This window comes from Cryptomeria japonica, chromosome 4 (assembly GCF_030272615.1).
Source record: "Cryptomeria japonica chromosome 4, Sugi_1.0, whole genome shotgun sequence".
Taxonomy (NCBI): domain Eukaryota; kingdom Viridiplantae; phylum Streptophyta; class Pinopsida; order Cupressales; family Cupressaceae; genus Cryptomeria; species Cryptomeria japonica.
Window position 1 is genome coordinate 240,872,966 of NC_081408.1, and position 20,065 is coordinate 240,893,030.

A 20,065-nucleotide genomic window follows, 5' to 3' on the forward strand; every position below is an offset into this window, starting at 1 on the left:
TCGGTGGTTCAACTTGTCTTGTCTATTCAAAAATCTCAGAGCATGGTTATCAGTATAGACTATAAAATCCTTTGGCAAGAAATAATGTCTCTATTTCCTCAAAGATTGGACCATTGCATATATCTCCAAGTCATAGGTTGAATACTTATGTTTGGCTTCATTAAATTTTTCACTAAAGAAGGCTACTGGTCTATCTTCTTGACTCAAAACTCCTCATATTTCCTTTTTACTTGCATCACATTCTATGGTAAAGATTTTATGGAAATCAGGTAGAACCAATATAGGTTGCTCTGGTACCCTTCTTTTCAAATACTCAAAGGACTTATCTGCTTCACTAGTCCATACAAACTAACATTTTATACCCCCCTTTATAGTGTCAATCATAGGTGCACATACACCACTAAAGTTATTAATAAACTTCCTATAGAAGCTTTCAAGACCATGAAAACTCTTTACCTCACTCGCATTTCTAGGTGTAGGCCAATTGAGGATTGCTTCCACCTTGGATGGATCTATCTTGAGGCTTCTCTTGGAGATCACAAAACCAAGAAACACTAACTCCTCCTGCAAGAAGACACATTTTTTCAAAATGATCTTCAACTACTCTTCATTCAACCTTTTCAACACCAAATCCAAATTTATTAGATGTTCATCTCTATTCTTTCTAAAAATCAAGATATCATCTAAGTATACAACAACAAAATGATTGATAAAGGGTTTCAAGACTTCATTCATGAGTCTCATGAATGTACTGCAAGCATTTGAGAGGCCAAAAGGCATAACCAACCACTCATAAAGTCCTTCATTTGTTTTGAAGTTTGTCTTCCACTCATCTCCCTCTCTTATCCTGATTTGATGGTAGCCGCTCTTCAAATCCACCTTGGAATAGTACTTGGATCTTGCTAGATAGTCCATCAAGTATTCTATCCGAGGCATAGGGAACCTATACCTGATTGTGATCTTGTTTATGGCTCTTGAATCCGTACATAATCTCTATGTACCTTCTTTCTTTGGGACCAATACTGCAGGGATAGCACAAGCACTAATGCTCTTCCTTATGAACCCTTTCTCTAGCAACTCATGTACTTGCCTTGCAAGTTATTCATTGTGATCAGGGGTTAACTTGCATGTTGCTTTGTTGGGAAATGTAGAGCCTGGTATGAGGTCAATGCAGTGACTTACATCTCTGAAAGCTAGCAAGGTCTTTGGTTTTCTTCCTGCAACTATACCCTTGTATCTTTCCAACAAATCTTTCGCTTCTCTAGGACCTGCAGTCCTCTCTTGCACCTTGTCTTCTTCTTTCTTCCTCACTTCTTCTCTTGGCTTCACCACTATGGAAAAACATGGGGTATCCTTCTCTTTGATTTTCTACATAAACTCCTCCTTACCTACTAACATGACACTAGTCACAACATGATTGTCTTTAACATCATCTAGTAGTGGGGTCATAGTGTATTGCACACCATCTTTGGTCAACTTGTAAACATTTTTCTTCGCATCATGCCTTGAGCCTACATCATATTTCCATGGTCTTCCTAGGAGTAAATGGCAAGCAACCATCTCTACAACATCACACAAAATCTTGTCTCTATATTCACCTATTTGAAAATCTACCCAAACTTGTTCACTTACAAGGCTTTCTTCTCTTTGCTCAACTAGGAGACCTTGTAGGGGCAAGGCTGAGGGAGTTTATTCAATCCAAGTTTGTTGACCATCTTTTTTGAAGCAATATTATCAATTGACCCTGAGTCCACAATGACTCTACATACCTTTCCACTTACCTTGCAAGTAGTTATAAATAGTGTCTTCCTCTGTGGTGGCTCCTTGGTGGTTGGTACCTTCAAGAGGGTCTTTTGGAACATTAGACACTCCCCTTGCTCTGGATTTGTTAGGTCCTAGAGAAAACTGAGAGGGGGGGGTGAATCAATTGTCTAACAGATTCAAACCAAAAACAACATTACCAACTTAATTATTAATACCGGTAAACCAGTCTTTTATGTCGGTAGACAGTTTTATCAGTTAATTGTAATACTGGTAAAGATTAATGCATGAAACAAAAGGACCAAGTCATTCACAACACATAACACCAATATTTGTACATAGAAACCGTGTAAGGGGAAAAACCACGGTGGGAAAACTTACCCACAATCAGATGATACTACTATAGATAGTATGTGTATACAAATGGGGTCTGCACATGCAGAAAGGCCAAGTGCCTAGAGCTCACTGCTCAAACACCAAAAGGAGTCACACTGACTACAATTGGATGGTTAAATCCAATAAGGCTGTACTACTCACATTAGCACCTTTCTATGTTGGATTCAGTACCGGTGTAGTTCTAATTGTCTTCACAAAAACCCTCCTTCAACCTTCAAATGATGTCTATGTATATAGCTCTGCTTATTCTCGCATATACCTACACACAATTCTTTTTCGAATTCCACTTCCGATCTAACAAATAAGATCTTACATTTATATCATAACCTAAGACCAATTTTAGTAGGTCGGCTCTAAAAGATATTACAATAAAATCAATTTACAAATAAAACAATGTCTGATGCAATAACCAATTCCACATGTCGACTTGATGCATTTACAACAATAATAAGACATCTCCATAGCGTGTCGTGCTGATCTGGAAAAGATAAACCTGTCGATGTATATCCTAGACCTATTTGCCAGTAACAACAAATATGCAAATATGAAATATGCCAATAACAAAAACTCCAAGACAAAGAGTCCAAACAATGTCTTCGACATAACCAAGTGTTTTCCATGCTATTCCAAGTGTCAGTGAATATTATATCATATCAGTGTACCAGATACCAGTGACTATGCATAAGTCACTTGCCTGCTGGTGAATGTTGTTGATTCTCCAAAGTACCAGAGTTGATAGGTAGGTGTTGACATCAATGACAAAACTATACCAAAATACCAACAGGATTTGCATGCCTTGAAGGTGACTTCACACTTTGGGTGTCTTCCTCTTGTGCCAAATGAACTCTTCTTTCTCCACCTTGATTGTTAGAACCTTGCTTTTTCGGACATCTAAAAGATTGGTGGCCAACTTGATTACATGTAAAACACCTTCCGGTTAACACATTGGATCCTCTGCCTCCAAATATACCTCATCCATTTGGTCTTCTTCCTCTAAAACTACCCCTATGGCTTGGTTCTCCTTCTGGTTCCTGATTACTTGACTCTCCTTATAGTTTAGGAGATGCTCCTCTTCCACCAAATCGACCCCTTCCTTTGAAGTTTCCTCCTCTTCCTCTACCTTGTTGGTATCCCTTTCTTTTTAACTTTTCTTTAATTCTTAATGTCATTTGATAACATTTATGAACTATCTCAGGATTGAAGAGACTTAGTTTATCTTGAATGGCATATTTGAGGCCATTCATGTATCTTTCCAACTTTTGCTTCTCACTCTCTGACACCTTTTCTCTTTGGGACAGTTTGTGAAACTCCTCGGTGTATCCACTCACATCCAAATCCTTTTGTCTTAGGTTGTGTAACTTCTTGTGAATTGTCACTTCATAATCCTCAGGTGCAAATTTCTTTTCACCTCTGCAACCATCCTCTTCCATGATGAGATGGGGTTCTTCCCTTCTTCTACTCTCTCATTTTGTAAGAAGTTCCACCAACTAAGGGAAGATCCCTTCATCTTAGACGTAATAGTCTTCATCTTGTGGTTCTCAGGAACATCTTCACACTCAAAGTGGTTCTCTAAGTCCTCCAACCAATCCATGACTTCCTCTGGGTTCATCTTCCCAGTGAATATAGGTAGGCTTGCTTTCTCATCTCATCTCTCTACTCTCTCAAGGGCTTCAAGGAAACTTCTCTGATCTACAGGTATCCTCTCTCTTGCCTTCAAAAAGGAAACTTCATCATTCACTTCTTCTTCTTCATTAGAGTTTCCTTCCTTATTTTCCATCTTATCCTTCAACTTATCCAATTCTTTTCTCATCTCTTTGTTTGCTACTACCTACTCTCTTACCATCCTGGCCAATTCAACGTTGGTCATCCTTCTCCCATTACTGGTGTCTTCTCCTTCTGAAATCTTGTCAATATTCTTCTTCCACCCTCAAGAACCTTCTTGGCTCTGATACCCCCTGATGTAGAGTTTGCAACTAGAAGGTTAGAAGACCCAAAAGCACCCCTCTATGCCTAATCCAAGGCCTAATACAACCCCACAACTAGGGTTCTAACACACTAATGATAACCAGTCACCAATGACACTTCCAAGGGAGGGTTTGGACTATTTCACAACTAGGATAACTCACCCTAACCTTCCAATCAAATTTGGAAGTCTCCTTTGTGCACCCGGGTCAAGAAACCCCTATTTAGGCCTAGGTCTAGTAGCCTTGCCAGACTGGTATTTCCAACCTTATTCAAAAAATTTCCAAAACACCCTAGAAAAAATTTATATATTTGAATACCCTTTTGGGGCTTACATAAAATCCCAATAGATTGAGGCTTGAATCTGCTCCAGCACCTCTAAGCACCTATTGTGGACACATGCCTAATAGGCCTAATTAGGCTTGTTTTCCAAAGAAACTACTTGAGAATGGGTTTACAAAACTAAACTCATCACTTGGACATGTTCCCCTATCCTCTAATGTACCAAATCAATCATCAAACCATTCTCCATATGCTCCCTTGGTGATTGTTTGTCCATTCCTCCTTGTAGTCTAGACTAAACACACTATCTTGCTTAGCCTAGGGCTTGGTGGTGACCGCACCAACCCTCACTCCCACACTCCACCCTTTTGGAATCTTAATGTACACACCCTTAACTTGAATTTTCCAAAATTTCTTTGAATTCCATGATGGAATTTGCAAGTTAGGGCCAAGTCTTGGGTGAAACCCTATGAACCAGGGTTTTGAATGACAATTTTTAGGAAATTGACCACTACTCACTCCAAATGATGCCAAATGGAGTCAGACCACTTGCATTAGAACCTAAGCTCGCACCACTACACAACCAAATTAAAATTTCATTAAATCAAATCCTTTGTCAGTTCGTATTGTACATAAAATTGAAGGAATAGGGCAAAATCTGAGTTTTATTGTTGCTCTCAGAGGCCTAAATAGGCCTTCCCCCAATGGCTATACTCGTTTTAAATTGGTTATGGCCGTTGGAACCTCTCTTCCACAACCGGTGGAAATGTTGCTTAGCAACTTTTTACAATTTTGCATAATTGACACTTTTGATGTGGCAAAGTCCTTAATGGTCTTTGTAAACCTATCCTAGCCCTAAAAATACTCCAATAAACCTATCAACATGATTCCTACACATTATGAACCCCATGGCCTAATTTGGTCTCTAGGTTTATAAATGACCTTAGAGCCAATTGGCCTTACAAATGGGTTCTTTATTACATCAAGAGGATCCCAACTGATCCAACACACCAACCTAGGATCTAAGACCACCTATCTAACACTCAAACAACAAAAGAAATCAAGAGACCAAGAGGTTTCCCTACACCAATTTCGTTGTATGATTCTAGTACTTTTGTGTCAGTAGGAGATGGAGGTTGGTCATCTTCTTGATGGATGTTTTCTTCATGAACTAGGCAAGGATTTTCCATCTATTCCAATGACTAATCAATGGCCAACATATAGTTTTCATTCTTAGATGTGGTGGAATGAGATGGTTCTATCATTTGCTTCTTCTGAGCAGGTCCTTCATTCACAACTACCTTCCCCTTCTTTTTAGCACCTTTAATTGGTTTGGTACTTTAAGTTGCTTCCTCATTTGAAAAATATCCTTCTGCTTCACCCATCAGGGCATAAGTTAAGATTATATTTCCTTGTCTTAATCTATGACACTATTGATCAACCCAACATCTATAATATTTAATAATTGGCCGCATCAAAGTGGTCAAGTCTGCATGCTCTGGCTCTGACCATTTGATAGGAGAAAGAGATGCATTCTTATCAAAGCCAGGCTAAATATAGTTTGGATTATCTTCCAGCTAATCAAGCACAAGAAAAGGCTCAATTGTTCGGATCAAGCTTACTGACATTCTGGAACATAGTCTTTTTCTGATGTCGAACTCATCTGCAACATTTGCCCAAAAATCTTCTATATCCACTCTATGTCTAAATATTTCTTCATTCACTGATCCAATATTGTCGAGAGGATCGAAATTAGCTTTGGATTGGTATAAGGTAAAAAGATACCACTACATTTCTAGCCTGGCACTTTTTGTTGCTTGTGTTGTTGGATAAGACTCCTCCATATTTACAATAAAGAATTGAAAGGTAATTGTTTCCTTCTATCTTATTCTTTTGAAGCTCTAATATATTTCAAGTTTCATGAGAACTTCAAGTAGAACCATCTCGTTGGTTGGGTAGATCAAAAGTCAGTAAGGATGACCATCAAAACCTTGGACTCTTATCTATGTAAATTTTGGAAACTAGATAAACCAGGATCCATACATGTTGATCAAACTTTTGGCTTGAAGAGATAACCTTTGGTGAGTCCCTCCTTGCAATGTTCTTGTGATGTACATTAAGAATGCATCATGTACTTGATAGCTTTTCTCCTTAAGCTATAGCTGCGAGTAACAATCATAAGATCTAAATTCACCTTCACCATTACCAACCATGCCTCTACAAATCAGTCCAAAATATCTATAAGTACTAGCCAACGGGTAGATAATGTAGGAGCTCATGTAGAATGACTTTGTCCTCTCCAAATTTATCAACTGTTCATGAAGGTTGTTGTTGATTATGTGGGACCAATTGAACATTCAGACTCCCGAAGTGATTTCATCTATTGAGTAATACATCCATGTCTCAAATAATTCACCCTTAGGGTTACTCATTACTCTATTCATCAATAAGATAATTTCACCATATTCTTCTTTGAAGTATGGGTGTAGCAGGATCTTTGCCACTTTCCCTTGGGGTCTTTTCTTTTCTAACTATAATTTGTTAACATTTGCTTCACAGAGTTCAGACTGGGCATTATAAATCTTTTGGGTATCTTCTTTGGTCTTGTAGGAGGTTTTATTGTATTTTGGAATTCAAAATGTTTCTTGAATGGACAACTCTAAGAGATTAGCTAAAACTCTCCCATCAGGTGCAATGATCTCTTTTGACTGTGTATTGTAGTGTCTATCACACTCAACCATCAACTTAATACATTGTTTAGCCAAGGGAAATCTAGTTGCTTGCATGATGTCATTTCTCATCATCTGGCAGGTAATGGGTGTCGACAGGTGTCCATCATGCCCGTACATTCTCTTTTTGAATTCTTCTAAATCGACATGTCCAAGGCCAGTGTCTGTAATATTCTTCCATTTAGATTTGATCTTGGATTCTTGTTGAACTCCTTTACTGGCAAACTTCAGTGGTGCCTTTCTAGAAGGTGCTCCTTTGGTGGTCATTAACTTTCATAACACACAAAAATTCAATATTATTTTCGAGACAACTTGTTGATTTTAATTCGGATTTTATACCCCCTTTTTTTAAAAAAAAAATTCAATTTCAATTTGTAAAAAGATTAATTTTTTGCGTAAAAGCAAACTGAAAGTGAAGGGTTTGACCAAGAAATTGATAAAATTGAGAGAAATAAGAAAAAATAATAGAAGTATTCAGTCAATATCAAATTTTGTCTCTTAGAAATTGATCTTTGTGACTAAAATTCACCTTCAATTCTGAAAAATCTATCTTAAAATCATAAAAAAGCACTTAATTTCTTGACTTCAACACTTAGAGAAAATTCACTTCTTCAAAATTCTTTTAAAAAATCAATTTCCTCAAAAATCTAAGAGAAAACTACTTCTCAATCGCCCTCCAAATTCTCAATCTAAATAATGAATTTGAAAGTGACTGGTTGAAAATATATAGAGTTTAAGGTTTTAAAACGTGGAAGAAGCTTCTTTGTTTTTTTTCTATTTTTTTAATTATTTTTTGTGTGTTTTAAGGTTTTAAATCTTTCCAAAATGGAAAGTTTTATTTCTCTCTCAAATTAATCCTTAACTAAGGAATCTTCTAGAACTTTCTTTTGATTTCCAAAATTCTTGAATTTTTCAAAAAATATCTAAGTGTTGGAATTATTTTCCCTTCGAAAATAATTCTAAGTGTTGGGAAATAATTAAAAATATTCTTGTGTCAAATTTTATTTTCCAACGTGTTCGTTGATGGACCCTTGATTTCATGTGCAATGTTCCTCAAATTTGTATTTTCTTTAGCCATTTTTTCTTTCTTCATCATCGCAAGTTGATTTTAATGTCTAATCTTCAAGTCTTGGGCGAATTTTTTTTTTATGTCTACCTTAGGCCTCTTCACATATTCCATTTATGCATAGGTAAATTCAAAATGGCTGTGTGATTTTATGTTTTTCTTGTACTTGATCAAATTTCCAAGATGTTTGGACAATCTTCCTTGGGAAATTTTTATCTTCCTTTAGGTGAATTTTCATGTCTTCTTAGTCTTTTCCATGTCTTGGCAATCCTTTTCATCTTCTCTCTAGCCTAGGTGGACTTTGTGTCTTACCCAACTTGATCTTGTTTTATTTCACCATGTCTAGGCGGACATGGCTTCATCTTTGACAAGGTGGACTTTGTCATGTCTTAGGTAAGGCGAACTTCACTTTTTGTTGGACGTCTCCTTCATGGGCAGACTTGGTACTTCTTTTTAAGAGGGAAGACTTGGAGGCTCAATGGACATGTTGCCTTGGGCAGACTTTGAAGTTGCTTTGATAAACCTAGAGGATCTGGTTAATACTGAGAGGGGGGTGAATCAGTATTAACAAAAACTAAAAATTTCAACACCAAAACAGACTTATCTCAGATCTAAAAACATTCAACACTTAAAACAAATCTTCATAACAAATTTCCTTATCAGATTTAGATAACCATTTCCACTTATGCAAACTTACTAATCTGGTCAGCCATCGATTCAATATCAGATCAACAAACACAATTACCAACTTATTAAGTGATCAGAAAGCTTCATCGATCATATAATCATCAATAACAGTAACCACTTTAAGATCTCTAATAAACAAACATAAACTGTCTTTACCAGTTATCATAAATAAAACATGAACATCACAAGAAAAGCATACCACACATGAACACCATGTTTTTCACGTGGAAACCCAAATAGGGAAAAACCACGGTGGGAATTGATACCCACAAATATTTTGCACTCTTTCGGAATGCGCCCTGTTAGAAGCCAAGCCCAGTTAGAAGCTTACAATAATGCCTTGTTATGAGCAAACTTTGTTAGGAGTCACCCGGTTAAGGGATTTACCTCAGCCCTGTTAGAAGTTTTGATCTGTTAGGATCAACCTCACAAGAGGATTTAGAACTCAGATATTGAGTCACCCTATTAGGACCTACCCGGTTAAGGGATTTTAGTTGTTGTAATTGTTAGAGAATAGCAATGAATGATATGTGTATAGCACTCTACTTCTTGCCTGATCAGATCCAATTAAGTTCTAAGTCTACATCTCTTTGGCAGATCTTCTCATGCACACTAGTTTGGCTTCACACACTTCTTAAAATCACCAACACTACAAAACATCAACCTTGCCGACATAAATAACTTTTACAACTAGGTCAGCATCAAAACCCTAAGACTTACTACATAGATCATCACGGATATTTACAACTCATTACAGATCATCATAGGGATCATTACAATCAATTACAAATCAATATCAGTCGTTGAATGATCATAAATTGTCATAGCAAGTTGATCCAGTACAAAGTCAAACCCTTAGAACATTCTGCTAAGCACTTTGCACATTCCCAAGAAATTCATTCTCCAAACATGCCAAAACATCTTTCAAACTCATCACACGGTTTGTGTTGCATTATCATCAACACGTGAACTTGATGTAGATCACCGCCAAACCAAAAATCATTACTGGTTAAGATAATTCTTTACCGATCCTTAAACCCTTCTTAAACCCTGGCAAAACTTCATCAGAAATTCAAAACATGCCTTCCAATAACCATCATAGGATGCGGTTCCAGTTACATACTCAAATCCATCATAAAAGCTTATGTATCAAACCACAAGTCACCAAACATCGCCAATCACCCTGTTCCATCAAAACTTATCTTCTTTACTAGTTAAGGTCCTAATTTGCAGTCTTGCTGGTAAACTTTGTCAAATTGTCAAACTCTTACTTTGGTAGACCAAATCACTTAGCCAACAAGTCAATCACCAAAAACCAACTGTAAACATCATTGAACATTAGTTGAACCTAGTTTCCATCAGTGACAATATAAATAACTAATCATGTCATCTTCCTCTACTGGTACAATCATCCACCATCATCTCATCTTCATCAACTATGCCTGTAATGCCCTACTAGGAACCTTAAAGGAAAACAACACAACTAGGCAACTAAAGGGTGATTTTTTTATTTTTTTTTTAAGATTAAGTGCATTAATTATAACAATTGCACGTTTAATAACACAATGGAAGTTTAACACATGATTCAAAAAGATGGAAGAAATAAAGCATTTTCTTTAAAAACAACCAGAAGCCACCCAACTTGGTATAGCTTTCCTGGAAGAACCTTGTAGGAGAGATTCAATCCTTCAACAAGCTTCCAAATAATTTTTCTTCACCAAAATCTCTGCCTCCTTCCCGTCCACCCGTACAGCCACCTCCCCTACATTTCCTAGCCATGACCTAGCACCACAAAAGAGAAAATGGTTCAGATCTATGGCAAGGATAAGACAAGAGAAACACAAACATGAAGACCTAAGCAACAAGGTCAAACTGAATAGGCTCACTACAACCCAGAGTACCTAGTGTTGAAACTTGGGCTCTGATACCAAGTATCCTAAGGAAGAACTCCAAGAATCCTCTCTCTCAAGTCTACTCCAAGGGAAAACACTAGGATGAATGAATCCCTTGGCCAACAATTCTTCAATCTACAACTTCAACTCACTCAACTCCTGAGTAGTCATCTAATATGGAGCTCTCAAAATAGGTTTTGCACCAGGAACCAAATCAATGCGAAAGTCTATGTCTTGCTTCGGAAGCATACCGGGAATATCCAATGGAAACACATCAGCATACTCTTGAAGAATAGAGTGACTATCAATAGTGATTTATCGACTCTCTGACTCATCCACATCCTTGAGAGTAACTGCAAAAAGTCGACACCCTCTACGCATGCACCGCTTAAGTAGCATAGCGGAAATCATACGTAGAGATATCGGTCTCTAAACTCCAACAATCTCCACTTCTCTCAGACAATATAAGGCATGCTCAAACCTGTGAAGCCAGGTGGAGATGATACCCCGTACCTACCTGGTAATTGTACCTACAATATCTTGCATCACCGAACCATACATGCATATATAAAATATAGAAAACACAACATACACACCGATGAAGGAGAATCGCGACATTCCCTATCTCACTAGAGTGAGTAAAGGAAAATCGTCCCCTTGCATCCAATACACTCGCAGACATGCAACATATAATTTTCCATTGCATAGATAAAGTAAAGTGTCAGTACATAGCAATAATCCATAAGAGGCCATAAATCACAAGTACTGAAATACTGCAAATAAATTATGCATCTCATATCTAGAAAAGCATGAAATAATGTCATATAAGTTTGAATAACACATCATAGTAATGTATCCACTAAAAGTAAACAATAACAAAATATGAGTCTAATAAGTTCAAACGAGGAGAAGTACTACATTGCAGTGGCTACCGTAAGGTAGTAGGATACCTACAGTAGTACCTGCTACCGTGCGGTAGCGGGGAGAGAGTTATTATATTCGCTTCTCCCTATGTTAAATTTTGTGCAAAGTTTGGTACTTTCGAGTTTCGTGCTAGTGTTATATAATTCTGTTTTATCTAATTTTAAATATATATATATATATAGTATTTTCTGTAGTTTTAATTACGTTTTGGAAATGAAAGATATTTCAAAATTATATCTTCTTTTTATTATATATTTTAATGTGATATAATTATATAATATTTTCAAAGAATATATATATTTATGTAATTATATTATATTATTATATATAATTCTTAAATTGGAATTTAATTTAGATTATTGATACAATCGAATCGGGTTTATTTGTAAATTGATCATGAACATATATATAGGGGGTTAATTTTTATGTGATTTTATTTACCCTTATTGGACAAATGACAACATTGATTTCCTTGTATTAATATAGTTGTATTTTCTTATTTTCTGGAAAATCTTTAATTGCAAGTATTTTATGCTTTTGGTAGTTTAAAGAAAAGATTGTTTGTATTAGGATCTTGTATAAATGGTATTTGCAGTCAAGCTTAATTTTGCTATAATTCTAGTTGAGTTGTCATTATGTCATATGTTGTTATACTCCCCTAGTCAGGTGTTGTTGTATAACCCCGTTGATGTAAGCCATTGTGTGTTTTGTTCCAAATGGTCAATCCTGGGTTAGTGATTGTGTATCCTTCACCTATGGTTTGTCAGGATTAGATATGGCTATCTTTTTCACCATAGAGTTCTCGTAGAGAGACCTTTGTTGTTAGTGTCCTATGAGAGAGAGTGGCTTTCGAGTGGGGGCCACGCCTGAAGTGGATGGAAGGATAACCCCTTGAAATTCAGTTATGAAGTGATAACCTGATAATTGATTAGGGGGTGGGTAGGCTAAATATTAATTAAGATAATGTGCCTCGCACATGGTTGAGTGCTTGTATAGGCTCAGGATGTGGTGAGAAGGCCTGGAATGGCAAACCTGTCACCTTGTCTTCACGAAAGGATTGGTAGGGTCCGCATGTGGCTTAGATGGAGCCGAAGGTTTAGGAGAGGCTACCAGGATAACCCAGGATGGGGGTCGGGACCTATGGAGGCCTACCAGGGTAACCACCTTAAGCCATGCGATAACACTCTCTCCTTAGAGTCACTAGTGTTTGTGAGTTGAGTCACATGGATGTTTGTGGAGTCGTGTAGTTTTATTGTACTTGTCTTAGTTTGCTTGCTTGAGGGTCTTCTACTATCTCCTAACATGGTGGGGTGGTTCCATTTCGGGATCACATGGTCAGGTGGTGTTGCCACTTCCCATCGGATGTTCTGGATTTTATCTTCAGGTGATGAAAGGCTTCGCTTGTGTTTCTTGGTTCATGGTTCATGTACTAGCTCTTGTTTGTGATCATTGTTCAGTTGAGACCTTGTGGTCATTGTATCAAACTTTTATGTAACCTTGATATTGTAACTTTTGGATTTCATGTTATTTTTAGAAGCCATGTATTTATGGTTATTGTAATATTATGTCAGTGGAATGTATGTTAATTCAATTGCTTTGATCTTTTGTATAGATAGTTTATGGATAATAAATGCATTGGAATACTTTGATTCTTTCATTATGGAATTTAGATGTATGTGTAGTTTTAATCTTAAGCATTTAATTTACCTAATTAAATGGACAATTGGATTAACCATGGTGTTAATATAATTTGTGAATAAATATTTGTTGGTAACCCTTAGGAAATCATGTGTTAGACTTCCACTATGTTATTAAACGTGCTATTGTTATAATTAATGCACTTAATCTTTAAAAGAAAAAAAAATTCACCCTTTAGTTGCCTAGTTGTGTTGTTTTCCTTTAGGGTTCCTGGCAGGGCATTACAATGCCAAACATGCCAACAACCTCCCCCTTTGGCATTGATGGGAACACTAAATATCAACATAATAACCTCATACTGTTTCGCTCTATTCTGGACCTTCTCTGCAACTCTTCTCTTCTTTGTTGTATCTCATCTACCAGTTACACTATATCTACTCCAACTAATCATATGTCTTCTCTCAATCATATTTCTTCTCCCCCTTTGACAATAATGCCAAAGGTGCTAAGCATCACAAATCATCAAGTTTGTCATAGTTGTTGTCTTCAACATGTCTGCAAACATATCTAAGTTGCTCCCTCTGCGGAGTAGCCTGCATCTCATCAATCCAAAGTGAAAAATAGTCATGAAGCCTACTGGATTGATACATCCTACATTCTAGTTTTGTCTGAGTAGGGGTCTGACCCCTAATTTACCTCTGAGATACTTAAAGGTTGTCTTCGACAAAGGTTTTGTGAAAATATTTTCTAGCTTCTCTTTGCTTGTCACATAATCCACGTGGGCTTGTTTTTCCTCTATGCTTTCCCTTAGAAAATGATATTTCAATTCTATGTGTTTTTCCTTGCATGTAACATAGGATTATTTGAAATGTTGATTGCACTAGTATTATCACAGTAAATAGTTACCGGTTCAGACATATCAAATCTGAATCCTTCAAGCACATGTCTCATCCAGATTGCTTATGTGAAATTCATTGATGCTACAACATACTCTACCATTGTCGTTGACTGAGAAACACAAGTTTGCCTCTTACTTGTCAAAGCAACCAATCTGCCTCCAAGAAGAAAAGCTCCACCGATAGTGCTTTTCCAGTCATCTACATTGCTTGTCCAATCTACATCAGTAAACATATCCAAAGAGAAATTTTCTTTATAAGGATACCACAAACCATAATCTAATGTTCCTTTCAGGTACCGAAATACCCTTTTCACTGCTACCAAGTGAGTCTCCTTGGGAACCTTTGAAATCTATCAACCAATCCAACAACATGTGCAATATCCAATCTTCTATGAAGGACATAATGCAATTTACCAATCATAGACCTGTAATATTTCTCATCCACGGATGGTGAGTCATCTTTCTTAGACAACTTGCAACCTGTCACCATCAAAGTACCAACCGGTTTACAATATTCCATGCCAAATATTTTCAACACCTCTTTGACATACTTACTATGACAAATAAAAATTCCACCATCTAACTACTTGACCTGCAACCCAATAAAAAATTTAATCTCTCCAATAAGAGACATCTAAAATTCCTTTTTCATCTCCTTAGAAAAATCAATGCATAAGTCATCATTACCACCAAAGATAATGTCATCCAAAAATACTTTAGTTGTCAATACTTTCTCTCCATTAGTATTTAGATATATGTTAATGTCCTCACTAGTACGCTGGAATCATATCTTGATCAGGTGTGCATGCAACCTTTCAAACCATTCTCTCGGTGCTTGCTTCAATCCATATAGTGCCTTATGTAGTTTGCAAACCATATCTTTGTCTTCAAACAAAGTAAATCCATCCGGATGTTCTATGTATACTTCTTCTTCAAGGATGCCATTGAGAAAAGTTAATTTAACATCCATCTAATAGACTTCAAATCCTTTAAATGCAGCATAAACAAGTAGCATTATTACTCCTTTCAATCTTGCCACAAGTGCAAAGGTTTCACCATAATATTCTCCTTCTTCTTGTGCATAGACTTTTCAAACCAATCTTGCCTTATTTCTTACCACTTTTCTATCTTCATTTAACTTATTTCTGAAGATGCATTTGGTTTCAATTGCATTATTCTCCTCCAGTCTAGGAACAAGTGACCATGTCTAATTTTTCTCTATTTAATATAATTCCTCATTCATTGCTTTCATCTAGTCATTGTCTTTTAATGCCTCTCTTACTATTTTTGGCTCAATAGTAGAAATCAGACAAGAATTTTCTCTGATTTTCCTCCTTGTTTGTACTCCAACATTTTTATCTCCAATTATTTGTTCTTCTAAGTGATTTAACCTGATGTACCTTGGAATAACCAGTTTCAATGTTGTGCTTCCTACTTCATGTTCTTCATCTTCTTCATCGCTCTCTGCATTTACCGGTTGAGCACCTATTTTTGCAATATTTTTCTCATCGGTCTTTTGCACTCCCGATTCTATGAACACAAGTATTTCTTCCTCTTTCTCAGGCTCAGATCTACTGGACTCACCATATTTCTCAAGGAGTTCATCTATCTTCACATTATCACTCTCAATGATCTTCTTAGTTCTCTTGTTATAACATTTAAATGTCTTACTCTTTGTAGAGTAACAAAGAAACATGCCTTCATCACACTTAGCATCAAATTTTTTAGTGTAATCATCTCTCTTAATATAACATTTACTCCCAAAGATTTTGAAATAGTTTACACTAGGAGTCTTTCCATGCCATAATTCATAAGGTGTTTTGTTATTACCTTTTTTTACAAGTACTCAGTTCAAAGTATAGATAGCAATGCTGACTACTTCTCTCCAAAACATCTTCGATACTTCACCTTGAATCAACATGGTTCTAGCATCTTCAGAAACTGTTCTATTCATTCTCTCTGCTATCCCATTTTGTTGTGGATTTTTAGGAGCTGACATCTACCTCTTAATTCCATGTTCATCACAGGACTTCACAAACTCATCAGAAGTAAATTCACCTCCCTGGTCAGATCTCAAATATTTTAGATTCTTCCTGGTATCTTTCTCAACAAGAGCTTTAAATGCTTTAAACTTACTAAAAGCCCCAGACTTTTCTCTCAAAAAAGTTACCCACATCATTTTGGAATAATCATCAGTAAAGATCATAAAACACTTATCACCAAAATCGTTGTTAGTCCTCATAGGACCACAAAGATTAGTATGGACCAAATCAATAATATTCTCTGAAGAAAAAGACTTACTCTTAAAGGATACAGAGGTCACCTTATCCATCTGACAGTCCTTGCATAACACATTGTCTGGTTTCACAAGATGGGGCAAACCTCTAACAATACTTGACTTACTAACTTTAATCAAATTGTCAAAATTGACATGATGAAATCTCTTGTGCCACAACCAGCTATCTTCAATCTTCACCACCAAACAATCATTTACATTAGTATTCAAATGAAATAAATTACCTCTAGTTTGCTTCCCAGTAGCAACCAATTCTCCATTATTTCTAAGAATCCTGCACGCTACACTTTTGAATTCAAGTAGATAACCCTTATCATTAAGTTGTCCAACACTCGAGAGGTTATGTTTTAGTCCTTCAACCCAAAAGACATCATCTGCATTACTCTTCCCATTTAATGAAATTGATCCTTTACCTTTAACCATTGAGGGACAGTTATTACCAAATCTTACAACCCCTCCATAAAACTCTTTAAGGGATAGAAACTTACTTTTTTCACCGGTCATGTGGTGTGAGCAACCACTATCTATTATCCATTCATCGTTGTTATCCATATGAGACACCAAATCCTTATCATCAGTCAGATCGTCCTTCACAACAACAAATACTATCTCCTCATTGTCATCTTCTTCTGATTCATCATCGGTCACACCTTCATCCACTGCAATATAACAATGTTTATTGGTTTTTTCCTTTGAATCAACTAACCTTATCTTTCTTATCAGTGTTAGGGCAGTTAGCAGCTATGTGTCCAATCTTACTATAAGAGAAACACTTCAAGGGTAATTTACCTTTATATTTACCTATTCCTCTAGGGAATCTTCTAGCCAGTAATGCCTCAAGTTCCATTAGATGATCTTCATCATCACAATCACCTCTGCTACCATCATGACTAGACCTACAATCATGATTATGACAAACATCTTTTCCTTTCCTTGTTGATGTACCAATTACTAAAGCCTTAAACGCAAATTCAGAAGGTTTGGAAACACTATTATCAAAATTGTTAAGTTCAAATGCAGTTAACTTTCAAATTAAAGAATCAACAATAACTTTATCTTTTGAAATTGATCTCAGTTCTTGAATAGCAGACACTCTGATAGAATACTGCGGTAAAAGAGTTCAAAGCAATTTGATAACAATAGTATCATCTTCAATATTACCTCTGACACTCTTTATTCCACCTACAACTTCCTTAATCCTTTGTCCATATTGAGTTATGTTCTCACCGTCAACCATTTACATATCATCAAATTTTCCTCTCAAACTCTCTTCCTTTTCCCTTTGTACATGTTCATCTCCTCCATAGATTAAATTTTTTTTCTCCCATATTTTATTTGTAGCTTCTAATCCATGAACATCAATATATTCAAATTCAGACATAGTACTTACAATTGCTTCAAGAGCTTGAATGTTTTCCTATTCTTCTTTGAGATCATCCGGTGTCAAGGGACTAGTAGTAGGTGCAACATGCTTGTTTATCACATGATTCCAATACTATGAGCCCATTCCTTTAGTGTAGAGCTTCATCCAATCACTCTGTATTCGGTAGTTGTCCTTGGTAAAATTGGGACCCTCCTTCGTCATCATCTTTCACAGAATCTTTCCCTCAAACTGATAGGATTTCTGTACACAAAGGACCAATGGTCTGATACCAATTGATAAACCTAGAGGATACGGTTAATACTGAGAGGGGGGTGAATTAGTATTAAAAAAAAATGAAACTTTCAACACCAAAAAAGACTTATCTCAGATCTAAAAAACATTCAACACTTAAACCAAATCTTCATAATAGATTTCCTTATCAGATCTAGATAACCATTTCCTCTTATGCAAACTTATTAATTAGATCAGCCATCAATTCAATATCAAATCAACAAACATAGTTACCAGCTTATTAATTGATTGGAAAACTTCATCAATCATATAATCATAAATATCAGTAACCACTTTAAGATCTCTAATAAACAAACATAAACTGTCTTAACTGATTATCAGAAATAAAACATGAACATAACAAGAAAATCATACCATACATGAACACCATGTTTTTCATGTGGAAACCCAAACAAGGAAAAACCATGGTGGGAATTGATACCCACAAATACTTTGGACTCTTTTGAAATGCGCTCTGTTAGAAGCCAAGCCCAGTTAGAAGCCTACAATGATGCCCTTTTAGGAGCAGACCATGTTAGGAGTCACCCGGTTAATGGATTTACCTCGGCCCTGTTAGAAGCTTTGATCTGTTAGGATCAAACTCGGAAGAGGACTTAGAACTCAGATATTGAGTCACCCTGTTAGGGGATTTTACAATGTGAGACCTGTTAGGACCTACCCAGTTAAGGGATTTTAGATGTTGTAATTGTTAGAGAACACCAGTGAATGATCTATGTATAGCACTCTACTTCTTTCTTGATTAGATCCAATTAAGTTCTAAGTCTGCATCTCTCTAATAGATCTTCTTACACACACTCGTTCGGCTACACACACTTCTCAAAATCAACGACACTACAAAACATCAACCTTGTCGACATAAATAACTTTTACAACTAGGTCGATATCAAAAACCTAAGACTTACTACATAGATCATCATAGATATTTACAACTCATTACTAATCATCATAGGGATCATTACAATCAATTAAAAATCAATATCGATCATTGAATGATCATAAATCATCACAGCAAGTCGATCTGGTACAAAGTCAAACCCTTAGCACATTCCGCTAAGCACTTTGCACATTCCCAAGAAATTTGTTCTTCAAACATGCCAAAACATCTTTTAAACTCATCACGCAGTTTGTGTTGCATTATCATCAACACGTGAACTTGATGTAGATCACCGCCAAACCAAAAATCATTACCAATTAAGAGAATTCTTTACTAGTCTTTAAAGCCCTTCTTATACCCTAGCAAAACTTTATTAGAAATTCAAAACATGCCTTGCAACAACCATCATAGGATGTGGTTCTGGTTACATACTCAAATCCATCATAAAAGCTTATGTATGAAACTACAAGTCACCAAACATCGCCAATGACTTGATTCCATCAAAACTTATCTACTTTACCGGTCAAGGTCCTATTTCATAGACTTGGTAGTAAACTCTATCAAACTCTTACTCCGGTAGACCAAATCACTTAGCCAACAAGTCAATCACCAAAAAAGAACTGTAAATATCATTAAACATCAGTTGAACCTGGTTGCCATCAATGACAATATAAATAACTGATCATATCATCTTCCTCTACCAATACAATCATCCACCATCATCTCATCTTCATGAGTTATGTCAAACATGCCAACATGCCTAGACAATTCTTTTCATTCCTCTTTCCAAACAATTCTTTTTGGCAAATTTTGATAGGCTTGCTTTATTCATTCATATCTTGCTTTCTCCATGGCGGACTTGGAAGAGTCTTATCCAACTTTTTTGGTCTTTCACATGCTTCCTATGCTTTGGCAAAGTTGAAATGTCCTTGGACATCTCCCGCATGCCATGGCCAAACTTGTACAATCTCTTGCCTTTCTCTTC